We start from the raw sequence: 14,515 nt of genomic DNA, 5'->3' as shown, positions 1-14,515 counted from the left end.
GTCTCCACCATAGTTTCCAGGGCTGTGGATGGTGGTATGGTGGATGGGCCTCCTCCGGTGTCCCTCATCTCCCTCATGTGCTCCGCAACCCTCTCCTTGGTCCTGGAGCGCAGGTCATACCACCTTTTCCGGATTTCCTCTAGGGTGCGGTGGCTTACCCCAATGACATTGATTTTTTCTTGTATTTGTTGCCATATTCTTTTCTTCTGAGTGTCAGGGACATTCATTGCTGCCTTGCTGAAGAGTTCGTCATGGTGCAGGCAGCAATATTCTGTAAGGACCTCCAACTCCTTGTCTGAGAATTTCAGTTTTCTTCTCCTGCCAGCACTGCCTGTCTCCTCCATGGTTGCTGCAGCTCCTCTCCCCTGGGTGTGGCTCAGCAGTTTGGGATGGGTGTGGTCCTCCCTCCTCCCAGTTCTATTTGGTGACTTCCTGGTTCTGATGTCATCACCAAGAGGCAGGAAGTGGGTTTCCCAACTGTTATGTTGCACCTGCGGGCAATTTGCGAGGAAGACGCAATTTGCGACATCGGACCACACCCTTCGCGCAAATTGCAAGTTCGGTTTTAGCGAGGTCGCAAATTGCGACATCGCTAAAAACGGAGGTTTCAAAATGCGGTTCAACACCTCTACGACTCGCAATTTGGTATCGCAAGTCTTTCTTGCATTTGGTTTTGCGAGTTGGAAATAGCGATTCGCATGGAGTCGCTATTTCCGATTCGCAAAATTTTACCTACCTGATCTACATGGGGTTCCTCTTACCCCATGTATTACAGTCACTTGGGCATGCAGGAGAGTCACCGCCATGTAGCTGTTAATAGTCTCATCGGGAGCAAAAACCTTTCATGCGACATACTTTAAGATGCAATGAATCAGAGTATCTTCGATGATTCAAGATTTCCATCTGAATATCTGCACACCATGGCACAAAACATGTCCTCAGATCTCTGGGGTCCTGTAGCAACTTCTTTCATAACGCCAAGGATTCACAGTTTGGGATTATGTGTGGTTTCTGAGCCTTGATGGCAATGTACTTGTCAAAATCACTGTCTAAGGCTTCGGCTAATAGGCGCATGACAAATCCATTGATTCCCCAGGGAGTTGAGGTATTGAGTGAAACACATACACCTAATAGTCCACATTTTCTGGGTTGGTAATATTTAGTGAGGCTGTAACTTTGAGACATTCATGTATGTCAGTGTTGAAATTGAAAGTTCTAATAGTATGTCTTAAATGTTGGGCCTGGGCTCGGGCCGGCAAAATTTCCTTTATGTAGGTGTAATCTTGTATAATTTAGCATACTGTTTGTTATATGGAATACAAACAGTTGAACCAGTAAGGCACATGATATAATTACATCAGGTTCGCAGCAAACTTTTAGCGCAGGAATAATGTGAATGACCAGAACCTGAGCAGCTTTTGTCCACTCTACTTGTGTTTTTTCACTTCTTAGTGCAAAAAGCATGGAAGTGCCCATAATGGACATGCAGATGCATTTTGCAGTAAAATCTGGCACTAGTTGTCAGTTTTGCATTTTGCTTAATCTTGTGAAATTTTGCACAATCTCCCATAATTGCACAAAAACAAATTATACAGATTTCATGCATCCTTACTACCAACCACTAAAGCAGGAGACCTGTTGTGTTCCTAGAGCTCCATTGCCTATGTCAAAATACCTGATCTATCTTACCCACCGAGGACCCAAAATCCTATAACCATTGACATCAAAGCATGAAGGCACTCTTAGCACCAGGGCATCATTCAAGTCAGAAAGACTGACACCAAGGTTGGTCAGAAGGTGGTAGGGCAGAGGGTTTATTCTTCCCCAAGCCCTGCCCTTTTGTGAGAAGCCTGTCACTTGTGCTGCATGTTTTTTTACACAGATTTTAAAACAGCTACCATCTGTATTTGTGATGAGGAAGCTAACAATGTTAACCCTACTAAATTGGTCCAGATGCTGATCTCTATGTTTTCGGTTACTCTGAAGTAAATAAACAGGTTCTCCCCCTATCATGGTCCTTCTTCAATATAAAGGGCAGAACTGGCCCAGAAGTATTTCTGATGAGGATGACATACTGTGGTAATTGCCAGGAGAGCATTACTTGTTAAATGACTAAGGCCCTCATTACGACCCTGGCGGGTGAGGGAGAAGTGGCGGTAATACCACCAACAGGCCGGCGGGAAACAAAATGGAATTATGACTATGCCGGTTACCGCCACGGTCATCTGCCACATCTCCACTCCGACCGCCAGGGCGGTGACGACCGCTGGGCTGGAGACTTCGGTATCAGGACCCTGCATACCGCCATGGATTTCGTGTGGTTTGGAACCGCCACGAAATCCATGGCAGTAGGCACTATCAGTGCCAGGGAATTCCTTCTCCCACCCCCCCTCTCCCACCTCTGAGTCCTCCCCCACAACCCGAACCCCCTCCCCACCCCTACCCCAACATTAACACCCCACCCCCCCACCCCTGAGGCCTCCCCCCACACCCCCGACCCCCAACATTAACACACACACCTCCTACACGCACACATACACTACAACACATACCCGCACATATACAAACAGACATGCAAACAGACCGACCTGCACACATTTTCCAGACACACAACACCCCCCGCATGCATACACGCAATCACACACCCCGTCTACATACTCACACGCACACCACCATGCACGCACACAACACACAACACCCCCCCAACCCCCTCCCCTAACAGACGATCACCTTACCTGTTTCGGTGATCCTCCGGGAGGGAACGGGATCCATGGGGGCTGCTCTGCCACCAGCTCCCCGTCACCAGAACACCGCCACACCGAATCCTGGGTTGGGGTTCGGTGGACGGTGTTTTGATGATGGGGGTGGAGGTGGAGCAGCCTCCACTTCCCCGCCGACCACCAGTATGACTGCTGGCGGCTCTCCGTCCGAAAAACGACGGAGGGCTGCCAGCAGTCATGATGCGCTGCGCGGAAAACCACCTGCACTGGCGGTCTTCAGCACAGCGGTACCTCAGCGGTCTTGGAAAAAGACCGCCGAGGTTGAAATGAGGCCCTAAGTGTATTGAGAAGATTCACTCACAACAGGAATTGGTCTGGCAGCATCAAGAGCAAACAGCAACTGACGCAGTCACTGTTGTGAAGCCTCGATGCTCCCATTCCGTTCCAGAACAGACACCTAAGTCAAATCATAACCAAAGCATAACAACTAATAATATCATTGCCCAATACCATTGCCCGGTACCCCAAGACATTTTACACATACCTTGCCTCCGTCCTCAGGCTTCCTCTCCTGGTGCTCGGCATACAACGTTTCATCTTGAGTTTGTCAGGTAATGACATTCCCACCAGGATGAGGAATTAAACATCTTTAGGACGTATGGCTTACACAAGTTTATCACAAACAGCTTACTGCCGATCAGCACACTTGGATAAAGGCACAACCTTGTAGTCAGTGTTTCTTCGTGATAAAGGTGATACTTGTCGTTTACGAGACCACACAGATATGGTCTGACGATGTCAGGCGCACATTGATGCACGCACTCTGGCGACCGAGCACGGTGGCCAGAGCCAATAAATAGGATGGCTTGGCTCACAGGCAGGCATTTGTGACCCATCCCTGGGGTATGGAGTGGTTCCTGTGTGCTACCGCCCCTTGTGGCAGCTCCCAGCGCCAACACACCACATTGGACACGAAGGGGTGATAGGCTGGAGCATGGCTCCAGCTACTTCTGGGTAGCCAGGCGGCAGCTGGTCTCATTTTCTGAAGCCATTGAGAGGCCCCACTGAGTCAAGCTGGTAGCAAGGCCTCCCACCTCTAAAACTGGAAGGTTCCTTCTGCCAATAGAGTGCAAGAAGCCGCACAAGCGTGGCCCACTGTACTTGATCAACAGGATCACACAGTACGACTGGCTCAGATCTCTTCAATCTGCCTCTGCACTTCTTGTCACCGTGCCCTGGTTCCACCATCCTAAAAAGAAAAGATGTCCCTTCACGTCCTTCTGAGTCTTGAATGGAACCTGGTCCCACATTTATTTGCCCTATTTTGCATTAACTACAGTTTAAGAAAGAGCTCAAAATTCACTTGTTTGGAGCACACTCATGTTCCTTGCATGTCTGCCTTGGGTTGGTCTGTTTAGCTCTGGGACGATCCTTGGAATAGCTGGGCACTCTATGAATCTTTCATTCATTCAATCATTCAATGGTGGCGATAAAGGTGAGCAGTCACTGGGCTCTAGAGTAAAAGGGGTGCTTACAGTCCTCGAGGGTGAGGTGCAGTCCAGTACGGAGAACGCCAGACACTAATTTTATCACAAGTGCAATACTGGACCTTCAGGCCCCTAGCTACCTCAGCAGATAATTGGAGAAAAAAAGGCGACCGGCCATTGAAACATTCTAAGCATCACTGGGGCATCTCTGATTGGAGGTTTTATCACCAGCTGCATGTGCTGTACAATGACTGGCTGACATGAGTGTGTCTGCACCCCTGGGAGGGGGTGTGCTACCGGCACCTGGCCTCTGCAATGTCACACCGATGGGCTTCCCACATATCAGAGGAGCCTTTACCGAAAACAGGAAGTGAGGAGGACTATGAAAGGGTGGTTGCTGCCTTTAAGGCCTAGTCCTCAGCTCAACCCCGACTTTGAGCATTTCAAACTCCATTGAGCCATTCAACATGAACACAAAACCATTGATTGGTTCTGCGTAAGGCTGCAGGAACTGGCCATGACATGCACTAACAAGGACTGTCTAAAAGAAGTCATGGCTTAAATAATACAAGGTTGCAGATTGTAAGAGTTCAGAAAAATGATACTACGTAAACCAGGCAAGTCAATGGAAGATATCTTAATACTAGGCGGCTCTAAGAAACTCTCCAAAATGAAAGTAGAGAAGATGGAGGCAGCCTGGGTGCAGATTCTTACTAAAGAAGTACCAGATGAAATGAAGCCTATTAAATTAGAGTTGGCCATACCTATCAAAGGCACAAGATGATCCAAGAGAAGGACAGGTTGATTTCATCCCACCAAGGCCACTGAACAAAACTTCTGCAGGTATTGTGGTGCAAGAAGTGCACCCAATTGAACAATGCCGGGCCCAAGGCAGGCCATGCAGTAACTATGAGCGAAGGAATTACAGGGAGTGCAGAATTATTAGGCAAGTTGTATTTTTGAGGATTAATTTTATTATTGAACAACAACCATGTTCTCAATGAACCCAAAAAACTCATTACTATCAAAGCTGAATATTTTTGGAAGTAGTTTTTAGTTTGTTTTTAGTTTTAGCTATGTTAGGGGGATATCTGTGTGTGCAGGTGACTATTACTGTGCATAATTATTAGGCAACTTAACAAAAAACAAATATATACCCATTTCAATTATTTATTATTACCAGTGAAACCAATATAACATCTCAACATTCACAAATATACATTTCTGACATTCAAAAACAAAACAAAAACAAATCAGTGACCAATATAGCCACCTTTCTTTGCAAGGACACTCAAAAGCCTGCCATCCATGGATTCTGTCAGTGTTTTGATCTGTTCACCATCAACATTGCGTGCAGCAGCAACCACAGCCTCCCAGACACTGTTCAGAGAGGTGTACTGTTTTCCCTCCTTGTAAATCTCACATTTGATGATGGACCACAGGTTCTCAATGGGGTTCAGATCAGGTGAACAAGGAGGCCATGTCATTAGATTTCCTTCTTTTATACCCTTTCTTGCCAGCCACGCTGTGGAGTACTTGGACGCGTGTGATGGAGCATTGTCCTGCAAGAAAATCATGTTTTTCTTGAAGGATGCAGACTTCTTCCTGTACCACTGCTTGAAGAAGGTGTCTTCCAGGAACTGGCAGTAGGACTGGGAGTTGAGCTTGACTCCATCCTCAACCCGAAAAGGCCCCACAAGCTCATCTTTGATGATACCAGCCCAAACCAGTACTCCACCTCCACCTTGCTGGCGTCTGAGTCGGACTGGAGCTCTCTGCCCTTTACCAATCCAGCCACGGGCCCATCCATCTGGCCCATCAAGACTCACTCTCATTTCCTCAGTCCATAAAACCTTAGAAAAATCAGTCTTGAGATATTTCTTGGCCCAGTCTTGACGTTTCAGCTTGTGTGTCTTGTTCAGTGGTGGTCGTCTTTCAGCCTTTCTTACCTTGGCCATGTCTCTGAGTATTGCACACCTTGTGCTTTTGGGCACTCCAGTGATGTTGCAGCTCTGAAATATGGCCAAACTGGTGGCAAGTGGCATCGTGGCAGCTGCACGCTTGACTTTTCTCAGTTCATGGGCAGTTATTTTGCGCCTTGGTTTTTCCACACGCTTCTTGCGACCCTGTTGACTATTTTGAATGAAACGCTTGATTTTTCGATGATTACGCTTCAGAAGCTTTGCAATTTTAAGAGTGCTGCATCCCTCTGCAAGATATCTCACTATTTTTGACTTTTCTGAGCCTGTCAAGTCCTTCTTTTGACCCATTTTGCCAAAGGAAAGGAAGTTGCCTAATAATTATGCACACCTGATATAGGGTGTTGATGTCATTAGACCACACCCCTTCTCATTACAGAGATGCACATCACCTAATATGCTTAATTGGTAGTAGGCTTTCGAGCCTATACAGCTTGGAGTAAGACAACATGCATAAAGAGGATGATGTGGTCAAAATACTCATTTGCCTAATAATTCTGCACTCCCTGTATTTGCACTCGAGGTTCAGAGAGGGTCCATACAGGACACGCTGCTAGAGAACCCAACAGGGCACTCTGCTCAGTGCTGCGTACGACAATAAAGTGGTTGGCCAACAAAGCTTAGCTAGTGTGACCAAAGTCTACGGAGAGGGAGAAGATGAGAAGGAAGACAAGGGCGTCTTCATCATATCATTTGCCACACAGTCAACCACACTTCATGCACCCAGGCCCAAGTGTGTTATCTAGATGTTGGACCAAAGGGTCACAACCCTTTGCCACAGGACTTCAGTAAGTGTTATGGGCCTGGCTCTGTTTGAGAGCTTGAATCCTCCACCCATCCTTGGCAAGATGAGAACTGGACTTTTTCAATGTGGCAGTGATTATCCAATCCCGCTGCAAGGTGTTTTCATACCAGACGTAAATAATGAGAAGACTAAACTATTAAAATTTGTTATCACTACCACTGGGGATGACACTCTCTTCAGCAGCAACACAGCAAAGTCACTGAAGCTAATGGTCTGCACCAAAGAGGTGAACTGCAGGTGTGTTGAAGACATTGTGAAAGAATTTCCTCAGTTGTTCAAAGGTGTGGGGTGTCTCAAGGTCAAACCAGTAGAACTACATACTGATAATAGGAGAAAACGACTGCGCTCCAGCATCGGAGAATCTCATTCCATTTTAGACACACAGTGGAGGCCGTGCTGAGGAAACTGGAAGAACTTGATGTGATTGAAATAGTAGGGGACCCACTCCCTGGGCATCCCTTATGATAGTGGCACATCAACCAAAACAGTCATGGGCTCAGTGAATCTAAATAGACAGCACCTGCCTACTAAAATGGAGAGCCATGAGACGTCAACTACTGACGACTTACAACATGAGCTGAATGAGGGCCTGGTGGTTTTCAAAGTTGGATCTGAATGCTGGATACCACCAAATCCCACTGAGTGAGACCAGCTAAAACATCACAACATTCTCCATGCACATCAGGCTGGGAAGATACAAAAGGCTGAGTTTTTTAATTTTCACCACATCCGAGGTATTCTAAAATTCGACGAGGGAGACATTATCTGGAGTGCCTGGAGTGCTAAATGTGAGTGATGATATACTCATGTACGCCGAGATTGTATTTGAACACAACACGCAACTCAGGGCAATACTCAGAAGACTAGCTGAATGGGGGCTGTCTCTACACCAACAAAAGGATATTTTCTTCACCAACAAGGGGCAGTTCCAAGGCTATGTCTTCTCAGGTGTTGGCATGATCATAGATCCTCAGAAAGCAAAGGACATGCAAGAGGCAAAAGCACCATTTATAGTGACAGAGATACAGAGCTTTCTGGGAATGGACATATATTGTGATCAGCTCATACCCTGGCTGACCACTTTGATGAACCCACAACAATCTCTTACAAAGAAGGGTCACACTGCTGTAACAAGTGAGCAAAAACAGTTGAGGTCCTATAGAGCTTAGCATCCTTACCTTGACTGAGACAAAGCAGCATTATTCACAATTTGAAAGAGAGGCACTGGCCATCAGGTGGGCATGTCAACATTTTCAGCTGTACACATATGGGTAGGATGTGAAGTGATTGTGGATCACAAGTTCCTCTACCTATGGAGACATCCCATCTTACACCACCCCTCACCCCCAAATTCAGAAATAGGGCACTGCAATTGCAGAAATATCACTACACTATCAAGTACTAGGTGAGATGCGGGGGCGTGGCCAAGGTCTCGGAGATGGCGCACGCCTAAATTCCGAGCTCCGGAGGGGCCGGTGAATAATTGAGCGAAAAAGCGCCTCTGCCGGGCCGACCGAAGTCCGGACTGAGGGGTAGACTCACAGGAGGGGGCTAGGCGAGAGAGTGCCCCTCTGGTGACGGTGAAGTGAGCCCGGTGCCGAAATCGGCCTCCTGGACGGCTCGGGGGACGAGAGGCCTGGGCGCACGACTGCATCCGCGGCCTCGCGCTGGGCTGTGGCCGGGCCCGCCGGAGAGGGAAGGAGGCGACGGGACGTGAAGGTGCGGGGCCCTGGGCGTGGCCTTATCAGACGGTGAGAGAGCAGGGGGCGGCCGTGCCCGCGGGAGAAGTCGCGCCCAGTCGGGGCGTTGCAGGACGGAGTGGCTGAACGCGGGCGGCCCCGGGAGCAGACGGGCGCCGACCCGGGCGAGAGACTGCGGCCCCTACAGCGGCCCTTGAGGGTGTCGGGTGGCGGAGCTGACCGGCCGGCGTGCCCAGAAGCGGGCGGCTCCAGCGGAAGACGGCGGCACCATCCCGCGGTAGGAGCGGGCAATGCGAGGCGCGAGGGGGGATAGTATGGAGTCCCCTCCTCAAAGCGGCACAGGTGCTGGAGGGGCCTGAGAGCCCATGAGCTCCCGCACCGGAACGGGTGCGGCGGGGCAGCGCCCCGGGAGGCGAGCGGCCCCGGGTGGACTCGGAGACCTGCTCGAGGCGGTGATTGAGACCCGGGTAGGGCTGCAGGCCGGGGCTGTGATCAAGCGTCTGGTCATTGGACCCCAGGGGACAACGGAGGAGTTCTCCTCCATCGCAACGGTGCAGCCGAAGAGCGCCCAGAGGCGAAGAGTTATCGGGAGGCTGTAAGAGGGGACCAGTGCAGCGAAAGGCCGGAGTGATAAGGGAACACATGGAGAGGTCACTGGAACGGAGACGGAACCCGGGGCCCTGACATTCCCTATGGCGGCGTAACGTGCAGTAAAATCGGTCCCTTGAGGACTGCTGTGGACATTGACGAGCCTGCGTGGGACTGGTAGGCTGTTTGGGGCAAAAGTTGAAAAAGAACGATCTGGACCCGCACCAACGTGGGGCCCCTGGGGGGCTGATCTGATCCCTGGGACGGGGGGACCCATTTGTCTGGACTGCAATAGGGGAGCAAAGGCGCGGAGCACCCAACGGAGAGACTCAGAAACAGTGGACCCTGAAGGGTACGGGGACCCGGCTGAGGAAAAGCCTGGGGCAAGGCAGCGGCTCATGGAGGGGAGAGAGTGACGTCTTGGAGAAGATAGACAAACACCGCCGAGGCTGCTGTCAGGGGTCCCTGGGGCGGGGCCTGCGGCCGCGCTGATGCCCTCCAAGGCTCGCCCCAAGGCCAGAAATATGGAGTCCAAGGCTCAGGCCGAGTGCGAAGAGTCGGGCGCGCAGGACCACACACAGGTCAAGGTCCAGGACACGCTAGATAAAATTCTTGGAGCGATAGAGGACACCAAAACAACGCTGCAGCGAGAGATCAGCCAGGTTGAGGTGAGCTTGCTGAGAGCGGAACACCACAAATTGGTAGATAGAGTCAAAGAAACAGAAACTGCCCTGGCGGACATAGCACCGAAGCAGGAAAACCTGACAGCTGAAGTGTCCTCCCTGGTTGACAGAGTGACGCGCCTCGAAAGGAGAGTTGAAGACGCAGAGGGGAGGAACAGAAGGAATAACGTACGTGTGGTGGGTCTCCCGGAGGGGACCGAGGGTACGAACATGGTTGAATTTTTGGAGAAGTGGTTCAGTGAGACGGTGGCTCCGGGGCGCCTGACCCCCTTCTACACGTTGGAGCGGGCGCATCGGGTACCGGCGAGGCCGCTGGCCCCGGGCAGGCCCCCCCGGGCCGTGGTAGCTAAACTGTTACATTATAGTGACAGGGACACCCTCCTGCAGAGGGCCAGGGAATCGGGCCCTTTTAAAGTCAGAAACGGGGAGGTGACATTATTCCCGGATTACACTCTGGAGGTACAAAACAAGCGAGCTTCGTTTCTGGCAGTCAAGAGAGCCCTAAGGGAGGAGGGAATCCAATATTCGCTACTCTACCCAGCCAGATTGAGAGTGATTCTGGAAGGGAAGACATCGTTCCTTCAGTCACCTGAGGAAGCTTGGGAATGGCTAGAGTCACACAGCTCCCGGGCAGGAGGGTCCACAGGAAGGGTCGCGCTTGGGAACGGGGCGCGCCGAGCGCTGAAGGGAAGGAAGCCCAGAAACCGCAGACGTATGGTACCTACCCAAACACAGAAAGAGAAAGGAAGGAAGGAGGCATTGGAGGCAGCGGCACGCATGAGCGGAGAGGCGTCACCCCAGGAAGAATCCGGGAACGAGTCTGATGACACGATGGTTTCATCTGCAGGTGAAGCGGATCATTCAACCCGAGCCCCGAAAGTAACCCCGCAAACAGCTGACGAACTTGGCTAGCCTGGACGCACGGAAGGCCCTGGAGACAGGGCGCGTATTGGGATCGACCGGCCCCTCCGGGCAAGGCCAACCCCCCAGACCAGTACTCTGCCGTTTGACAATAATGGCGGGTACTGCAAATCAGAGACTGAACAAGTTGCACTGTTGCACAATTTGCTGGGCGACCTACAAGTTCGGAGGCGCCCTGGGGACTGGGAGTTGGGTCATACAGTTAAAAGTTAATAAGGCAATGTGGAAATTGGAATTGGAATGTGACAAAGTTATAGATAAAGGGAGAGGAGGCTCCGAGGCTTGGGAGGGCCGGGACAGAGCCACCAAACCGAAAATGGGCAATGGCAGATTACAATCTCATGACCTGGAATGTTAGAGGGATGGGCACACCGGCTAAAAGGCACAAGATACTCTCCTATCTTAAGAGAAGGGGTGTACAGGTGGCTCTATTGCAGGAAACTCACCTGGCGCCTGGAGAGGGAGAGAAGTTGAGACGTAGGTGGAGGGGGCAGGTATTCGCAACGGAATACTCTGCCTACGCTAGAGGTGTATTGGTATGGATCAGGGCGGGGGTCCCCTTCACGACGATCTCTTCCAATATTGACAAGGAGGGTAGATTTGTGATACTGGAGGGGAGGCTGCATGGTGTACCGATAGTCTTGAGTTGCATCTATGCCCCTAACCAAGACCAGGTAGCCTTCATGTCAGGGTTATCGAGTCACCTTACACGCCAATGCACCGGAGAGCTATTAGTAGGTGGGGATTTGATTTTAATGCGGTGCTAGACACTGAACTGGACAGGTCTACCCCTCCTATACAGGGGGCTGTGGCAATAAAAACAGCCAAAAGGGTAGGGGAGTGGTTGGACGGGTGGGGGCTATCGGATGTCTGGCGAGTGCATCACCCAACTGACAGAGATTATTCTTATTACTCGGGTCTTCACCAGGTACATACAAGAATCGATAGAGTAGTATGCACTGCAGGCCTGTTAATTAACATGACACGCTCGGAATACTTGGCCCGCACCTTGTCTGACCACAATCCCTTGTTAATAACGATGAGGGTGCCGGAGGACAGACCCCCCATACCGTCTTGGAGGATGTCCCCCTCAACACTTGAGGACCAGTCGTACAGAGAAGCCTTACGCTGTCATTTGACAGAATACATCGAGACAAACAACGGGTCCACCCCCACTAGGGCCCTGGAATGGGAGGCACTTAAGGTGGTGACAAGGGGCTTTTGCTTGGGGCAGTCGTCGGGGGTTAGACGTACACTTGAAAGGGAGCTAAATGCTCTGGAGAAAGACATACACAAAGGGGAGTTGGGACAGGGGAGAACTGCGCAGGAGAAGGAGGATTACAGTCGAGCCCGCAGGGAACACTCCCGCATTGAAGAGCAGCTTAGATGCCATGATAGACAAAAGTACACAGCATCCCTGCAGGCGGAGGAGGGTAGATCGGGGAGAATGTTGGCGTGGTTGGTCCGCTCCGGGGGGCAGGGTGAGCCTATCACATGTGTACTAGATGGGGAGGGTTCACGCAAGCTCAGCCCGGCCCAAATAAACAATGCATTCAGGGAATTATATGCAGTTGTACGGGAAACCCAGTGATCTGCGGACAGAGTCCTTCGACGAGTACCTACAGCAAATCCCGCTACCAACTCTGAACGCAGTGGATAAAGAGGCCCTGGGGGGCCCAGTGTCAGTGGAGGAAGTAAACGAAGCCATAGCACAGCTAGCGCCAGGGAAGACTCCGGGAACAGACGGGCTCCCCATGGACTTTTACAAAAAATATAGGTCACTGCTGGCTCCCCAACTGACTGAGATGTACGCGGAGGCACGGCGACAGGGTGAACTGCCACAAACGTTGCGGGAGGCTGTGGTGGTCCCTCTCCCCAAAACTAAAGACAGGGAAGCACGGGTGACGGAGTTTAGGCCTTTATCAATGCTAAACAGTGATTTCAAAATTCTTAGCAAGATCATGGCTGCTCGATTGCTGCCCCATATGACCAAGCTAGTGCATACTGATCAGAATGGCTTTATTCCTGCCCGAAGCACCTCGTTGAATTTAAGACGGGTTTTCTCGGTGCTGCATATGCCCAGGGCTTTGAGACCGCCAGCTGGGGTTTTGTTGGCGGTGGACTTCGAGAAGGCCTTCGACTCAATCAGGTGGGATTACTTAAGGAAGGTGATGCTCAAAATGGGACTAGGGGAGGAATGGGTGAAGTGGGTGGACCTACTGTACGCTTCCCCCCTGGCTAGAGTTAAGACCGGAAAGTCGATCTCCAGTGCATACCCAATATACCGCGGAACTAGGCAGGGCTGCCCCCTATCACCGATGTTGTTTGCCCTGGCAATTGAGCCCCTGGCGGCACAGTTGCGGCGAGAAGGAGTGGGCAAGGGAATTATCTGGGGTCCGGCTGAGCATATCGTTTCTCTATATGCCGACGATATACTCCTTTACCTGAGGGACGGGGCGGGAGGTGTCGGGTGGGCGCTGGGGATTCTGGAGGAATTCGGGAGTCTATCTGGACTCAGACTTAACAGGAGAAAAACATTTGTATTCCCTGTTCTGGCAGGCTGCGCTCGTCCGGACTCGTGCCCTGCGGACGTAAACTGGGCCCCGCGGACTTTTAAATATTTGGGCATACAAATATTTCACGAACTGAGCGATCTTAGGGACGGCAATCTCGGCAGGACACTTAGATCCCTGCGCACCTCGGTGGAGTTCTGGAGGTCATTGAAACTATCAATAATGGCCAGAGTGGCGCTCTCCAAAATGGTCATGCTGCCACGCCTACTCTATTACTTTGCGAACCTGCCAATGCAGGTCCCTCCTACATGGTTCCGAGAGTTAAATGCACTGCTTAGAGAGTTGATATGGGATGTGGGTCGCAGGAGAACGGCGCTAACAACCGTCTGTAGACCGGCGCGTCTGGGGGGACTGGGTGCCCCTGACTTCGAGGCGTATTATTTGGCATCTCAGCTCCAGTGGGTGGCCGGCTGGATGGCGGGCAGGGGACAGCTAGACCTGGCAACAGCGCAAGGAATAACAGACACAGCTCGTATAGCGGCAAATATGGCGGGTAGGAAGGTCGCCCTCATAGGTGACAGCATAATGTGTAACGTGGCATTGAAATGCTGGAAGCGTTGCGTGAAAAGGACCGGGGTCGGGCCGCCATACTCTCCCGCTTTACCACTGGAGGTAGTCGCCCTAGAACTACGGGGACGTGAGCGAGGGGGGCTAGGATTGGGGCCATGGGTGGGAGCGGGGCTGGGGGCAGTGGGGGAACTATTCAAGGAGGGGTTGCTGAAGAGCTTCGATGACTTAGTAGTAGGAGGGGTACCGCAAGGTCAATTCCTATTCTTCAGGAAGCTGATGCACACCCTAAAAGAGCACTGGAGTACAATTAATGCAGAACCCACAATCCATGGGGTGCTGCACCTCTTGTTGACGGCAGGAGAGGAACCTCACATGATCACAAAAATATACCGTGCCCAAATAGAGTCAGCTGTGGACCCCCTGCACTCCCTAAGAGAAAAATGGGAGAAGACAGCCGGGCGAGACCTGTCCGAGTCGGAATGGGCCAGGGCTCTAGCTTATCCTAGAACGATCTCACGCAACACGAGGCTCAGATATATTCAATACAAT

The sequence above is a fragment of the Pleurodeles waltl genome, chromosome 9 (assembly GCF_031143425.1).
Source record: "Pleurodeles waltl isolate 20211129_DDA chromosome 9, aPleWal1.hap1.20221129, whole genome shotgun sequence".
Taxonomy (NCBI): domain Eukaryota; kingdom Metazoa; phylum Chordata; class Amphibia; order Caudata; family Salamandridae; genus Pleurodeles; species Pleurodeles waltl.
The sequence above is the reverse complement of the archived record's forward strand: the minus strand, read 5'-3'. Positions refer to the sequence as shown.